The sequence below is a fragment of the Carassius carassius genome, chromosome 11, assembly GCF_963082965.1.
Source record: "Carassius carassius chromosome 11, fCarCar2.1, whole genome shotgun sequence".
NCBI classification, from domain to species: domain Eukaryota; kingdom Metazoa; phylum Chordata; class Actinopteri; order Cypriniformes; family Cyprinidae; genus Carassius; species Carassius carassius.
The window spans coordinates 1,517,096-1,522,095 of record NC_081765.1 but is presented as its reverse complement, the minus strand read 5'-3'; the positions used below and the strand labels follow the sequence as shown (position 1 = coordinate 1,522,095).

Below are 5,000 nucleotides of genomic sequence, written 5' to 3'. Positions count from 1 at the left end.
AAAAAAAAAAAAAAAAAGAGTCAATGCGCAGTCTTAGAAAACCGAAACAGGTTTGGGCCTGGTTAGTACTTTTGGAAATTTTCACTAATAGTCTAATAATCTTGCAAAAAAAAACAAAAAAAAAGAGTCAATGCCCAGTCTTAGAAAACCGAAAGAGGTTTGGGCCAGGTTAGTACTTTTGGAAATTTTCAGTAATTATGTAATAAATTTGCAAAAAAAAAAAAATTTAAATAAATAAAGAGTCAATGCCCAATCTCAGAATCTAAGCAGGTTTGGGCCCAGTTAGTACTTGGATGGGAGACAGCCTGGAAATACAGATTATAGTGGCTGATCTTTAAATAGCCCTCTCTTTGCAGCCTCCTTTGCTTACTGCCATACCAGCCTGGCTATGCCCAATCTCGTCTGATCTCGGAAGCTAAGCAGATTTGGGCCTGGTTAGTACTTGGATGGGAGATGGCCTGGGAATACCAGGTGCTGTAAGCTTTTAGGTTTCCTTCTCTACTTATATAATGCACTGGCGGTTATAGTGGCTGATCAATAAATAGCCCTCTCTTTGCAGCCTCTTTCGCTTAAGGCCATACCAGCCTGGCTATGCCTGATCTCGTCTGATCTCGGAAGCTAAGCAGGTTTGGGCCTGGTTAATACTTGGATGGGAAACTGCCTGGGAATACCAGGTGCTGTAAGCTTTTAGGTTTCCTTCTCTACTTATATAATGCACTGGCGGTTATATTGGCTGATCTTTAAATAGCCCTCTCTTTGCAGCCTAGTACTTTTGGAATTTTTCAGTAATTATCTAATAGTTTTGCATAAAAAAAAATAAAAAAAAAAGAGTCAATGCCCAGTCTTAGAAAACCGAAAGAGGTTTGGGCCTGGTTAGTACTTTTGGAAATTTTCACTAATTGTCTAATAATCTTGCAAAAAAAATAAAAAGAGTCAATGCCCAGTCTTAGAAAATCGAAACAGGTTTGGGCCAGGTTAGTACTTTTGGAAATTTTCAGTAATTATGTAATAAATTTGCAAAAAAAAAAATTAAATAAATAAAGAGTCAATGCCCAATCTCAGAATCTAAGCAGGTTTGGGCCCAGTTAGTACTTGGATGGGATACTGCCTGGAAATACAGATTATAGTTGCTGATCTTTAAATAGCCCTCTCTTTGCAGCCTCCTTCGCTTACTGCCATACCAGCCTGGCTATGCCCGATCTCGTCTGATCTCGGAAGCTAAGCAGGTTTGGGCCTGGTTAGTACTTGGATGGGAGACCACCTGGGAATACCAGGTGCTGTAAGCTTTTAGGTTTCCTTCTCTACTTATATAATGCACTGGCGGTTATAGTGGCTGATCTTTAAATAGCCCTCTCTTTGCAGCCTCCTTCGCTTACGGCCATACCAGCCTGGCTATGCCCGATCTCATCTGATCTCGGAAGCTAAGCAGGTTTGGGCCTGGTTAGAACTTGGATGGGAGACTGCCTGGGAATACCAGGTGCTGTAAGCTTTTAGGTTTCCTTCTCTACTTATATAATGCACTGGCGGTTATAGTGGCTGATCTTTAAATAGCCCTCTCTTTGCAGCCTAGTACTTTTGGAAATTTTCACTAATTGTCTAATAGTTTTGCATAAAAAAAAGAGTCAATGCCCAGTCTTAGAAAACCGAAACAGGTTTGGGCCTGGTTAGTACTTTTGGAAATTTTCACTAATAGTCTAATAATCTTGCAAAAAAAAAAAAAAAAAAGAGTCAATGCCCAGTCTTAGAAAACCGAAACAGGTTTGGGCCAGGGTAGTACTTTTGGAAGTTTTCAGTAATTATGTAATAAATTTGCAAAAAAAAAAATTAAATAAATAAAGAGTCAATGCCCAATCTCAGAATCTAAGCAGGTTTGGGCCCAGTTAGTACTTGGATGGGAGACTGCCTGGAAATACAGATTATAGTGGCTGATCTTTAAATAGCCCTCTCTTTGCAGCCTCCTTCGCTTACTGCGATACCAGCCTGGCTATGCCCAATCTCGTCTGATCTCGGAAGCTAAGCAGGTTTGGGCCTGGTTAGTACTTGGATGGGAGACCGCCTAGGAATACCAGGTGCTGTAAGCTTTTAGGTTTCCTTCTCTACTTATATAATGCAATGGCGGTTATAGTGGCTGATCTTTAAATAGCCCTCTCTTTGCAGTCTCCTTCCCTTACGGCCATACCAGCCTGGCTATGCCTGATCTCGTCTGATCTCGGAAGCTAAGCAGGTTTGGGCCTGGTTAATACTTGGATGGGAGATGGCCTGGGAATACCAGGTGCTGTAAGCTTTTAGGTTTCCTTCTCTACTTATATAATGCACTGGCGGTTATAGTGGCTGATCAATAAATAGCCCTCTCTTTGCAGCCTCTTTCGCTTAAGGCCATACCAGCCTGGCTATGCCTGATCTCGTCTGATCTCGGAAGCTAAGCAGGTTTGGGCCTGGTTAATACTTGGATGGGAAACTGCCTGGGAATACCAGGTGCTGTAAGCTTTTAGGTTTCCTTCTCTACTTATATAATGCACTGGCGGTTATATTGGCTGATCTTTAAATAGCCCTCTCTTTGCAGCCTAGTACTTTTGGAATTTTTCAGTAATTATCTAATAGTTTTGCATAAAAAAAAACAAAAAAAAAAGAGTCAATGCCCAGTCTTAGAAAACCGAAACAGGTTTGGGCCTGGTTAGTACTTTTGGAAATTTTCACTAATAGTCTAATAATCTTGCAAAAAAAAAAAAAAAAAAAGAGTCAATGCCCAGTCTTAGAAAACCGAAAGAGGTTTGGGCCAGGTTAGTACTTTTGGAAATTTTCAGTAATTATGTAATAAATTTGCAAAAAAAAAAAAATGTTAATAAATAAAGAGTCAATGCCCAATCTCAGAATCTAAGCAGGTTTGGGCCCAGTTAGTACTTGGATGGGAGACAGCCTGGAAATACCGATTATAGTGGCTGATCTTTAAATAGCCCTCTCTTTGCAGCCTCCTTTGCTTACTGCCATACCAGCCTGGCTATGCCCAATCTCGTCTGATCTCGGAAGCTAAGCAGATTTGGGCCTGGTTAGTACTTGGATGGGAGATGGCCTGGGAATACCAGGTGCTGTAAGCTTTTAGGTTTCCTTCTCTACTTATATAATGCACTGGCGGTTATAGTGGCTGATCAATAAATAGCCCTCTCTTTGCAGCCTCTTTCGCTTAAGGCCATACCAGCCTGGCTATGCCTGATCTCGTCTGATCTCGGAAGCTAAGCAGGTTTGGGCCTGGTTAGTACTTGGATGGGAGACCGCCTGGGAATACCAGGTGCTGTTAGCTTTTAGGTTTCCTTCTCTACTTATATAATGCACTGGCGGTTATAGTGGCTGATCTTTAAATAGCCCTCTCTTTGCAGCCTAGTATTTTTGGAATTTTTCAGTAATTATCTAATAGTTTTGCATAAAAAAAAAAAAAAAAAAAAGAGTCAATGCCCAGTCTTAGAAAACCGAAAGAGGTTTGGGCCTGGTTAGTACTTTTGGAAATTTTCACTAATTGTCTAATAATCTTGCAAAAAAAATAAAAAGAGTCAATGCCCAGTCTTAGAAAATCGAAACAGGTTTGGGCCAGGTTAGTACTTTTGGAAATTTTCAGTAATCATGTAATAAATTTGCAAAAAAAAAAATTAAATAAATAAAGAGTCAATGCCCAATCTCAGAATCTAAGCAGGTTTGGGCCCAGTTAGTACTTGGATGGGATACTGCCTGGAAATACAGATTATAGTTGCTGATCTTTAAATAGCCCTCTCTTTGCAGCCTCCTTCCCTTACGGCCATACCAGCCTGGCTATGCCTGATTTCGTCTGATCTCGGAAGCTAAGCAGGTTTGGGCCTGGTTAATACTTGGATGGGAAACTGCCTGGGAATACCAGGTGCTGTAAGCTTTTAGGTTTCCTTCTCTACTTATATAATGCACTGGCGGTTATATTGGCTGATCTTTAAATAGCCCTCTCTTTGCAGCCTAGTACTTTTGGAATTTTTCAGTAATTATCTAATAGTTTTGCATAAAAAAAAACAAAAAAAAAAGAGTCAATGCCCAGTCTTAGAAAACCGAAACAGGTTTGGGCCTGGTTAGTACTTTTGGAATTTTTCACTAATAGTCTAATAATCTTGCAAAAAAAAAAAAAAAAAAAGAGTCAATGCCCAGTCTTAGAAATCCGAAACAGGTTTGGGCCAGGTTAGTACTTTTGGAAATTTTCACTAATAGTCTAATATTCTTGGAAAAAAAAAAAAAAAAAGAGTCAATGCCTAGTCTTAGAAAAGCGAAAGAGGTTTGGGCCTGGTTAGTACTTTTGGAAATTTTCACTAATTGTCTTATAATCTTGCAAAAAAAAAAAAAAAAAAAGAGTCAATGCCCAGTCTTAGAAAACCGAAACAGGTTTGGGCCAGGTTAGTACTTTTGGAAATTTTCAGTAATTATGTTATAAATTTGCAAAAAAAAAAATTTTAAATAAATAAAGAGTCAATGCCCAATCTCAGAATCTAAGCAGGTTTGGGCCCAGTTAGTACTTGGATGGGAGACAGACTGGAAATACCGATTATAGTGGCTGATTTTTAAATAGCCCTCTCTTTGCAGAATCCTTTGCTTACTGCCATACCAGCCTGGCTATGCCCGATCTCGTCTGATCTCGGAAGCTAAGCAGATTTGGGCCTGGTTAGTACTTGGATGGGAGACGGCCTGGGAATACCAGGTGCTGTAAGCTTTTAGGTTTCCTTCTCTACTTATATAATGCACTGGCGGTTATAGTGGCTGATCAATAAATAGTCCTCTCTTTGCAGCCTCCTTCGCTTAAGGCCATACCACCCTGGCTATGCCTGATCTCGTCTGATCTCGGAAGCTAAGCAGGTTTGGGCCTGGTTAGTACTTGGATGGGAGACCGCCTGGGAATACCAGGTGCTGTAAGCTTTTAGGTTTCCTTCTCTACTTATATAATGCACTGGCGGTTATAGTGGCTGATCTTTAAATAGCCCTCTCTTTGCAGCCTA

General features: G+C 40.3%; 6 non-coding genes and 6 pseudogenes across 6 annotated transcripts; all 12 read left to right on the top strand.

Annotated features, from left to right (window-relative positions):
• Window positions 1-364: 364 nt before the first annotated feature.
• LOC132153826 (5S ribosomal RNA) lies at window positions 365-483 on the top strand (annotated as a pseudogene).
• An 84-nt stretch (window positions 484-567) lies between these two features.
• Window positions 568-686, top strand: LOC132153764 (5S ribosomal RNA; annotated as a pseudogene).
• A 481-nt stretch (window positions 687-1,167) lies between these two features.
• On the top strand, window positions 1,168-1,286 carry LOC132153434 (5S ribosomal RNA). The gene has a single exon (XR_009436751.1). It is a non-coding gene; the product is annotated as a 5S ribosomal RNA (ribosomal RNA).
• Window positions 1,287-1,370: 84 nt separating this feature from the next.
• Window positions 1,371-1,489, top strand: LOC132153484 (5S ribosomal RNA). Its single transcript, XR_009436800.1, has one exon. It is a non-coding gene; the product is annotated as a 5S ribosomal RNA (ribosomal RNA).
• A 473-nt stretch (window positions 1,490-1,962) lies between these two features.
• LOC132153662 (5S ribosomal RNA) lies at window positions 1,963-2,081 on the top strand. The gene has a single exon (XR_009436968.1). It is a non-coding gene; the product is annotated as a 5S ribosomal RNA (ribosomal RNA).
• Window positions 2,082-2,165: 84 nt separating this feature from the next.
• LOC132153814 (5S ribosomal RNA) lies at window positions 2,166-2,284 on the top strand (annotated as a pseudogene).
• Window positions 2,285-2,368: 84 nt separating this feature from the next.
• LOC132153762 (5S ribosomal RNA) lies at window positions 2,369-2,487 on the top strand (annotated as a pseudogene).
• Window positions 2,488-2,976: 489 nt separating this feature from the next.
• On the top strand, window positions 2,977-3,095 carry LOC132153825 (5S ribosomal RNA; annotated as a pseudogene).
• An 84-nt stretch (window positions 3,096-3,179) lies between these two features.
• On the top strand, window positions 3,180-3,298 carry LOC132153582 (5S ribosomal RNA). Its single transcript, XR_009436892.1, has one exon. It is a non-coding gene; the product is annotated as a 5S ribosomal RNA (ribosomal RNA).
• Window positions 3,299-3,779: 481 nt separating this feature from the next.
• On the top strand, window positions 3,780-3,898 carry LOC132153801 (5S ribosomal RNA; annotated as a pseudogene).
• A 700-nt stretch (window positions 3,899-4,598) lies between these two features.
• LOC132153651 (5S ribosomal RNA) lies at window positions 4,599-4,717 on the top strand. The gene has a single exon (XR_009436958.1). It is a non-coding gene; the product is annotated as a 5S ribosomal RNA (ribosomal RNA).
• An 84-nt stretch (window positions 4,718-4,801) lies between these two features.
• Window positions 4,802-4,920, top strand: LOC132153589 (5S ribosomal RNA). The gene has a single exon (XR_009436900.1). It is a non-coding gene; the product is annotated as a 5S ribosomal RNA (ribosomal RNA).
• The last annotated feature ends 80 nt before the right edge of the window (window positions 4,921-5,000 follow it).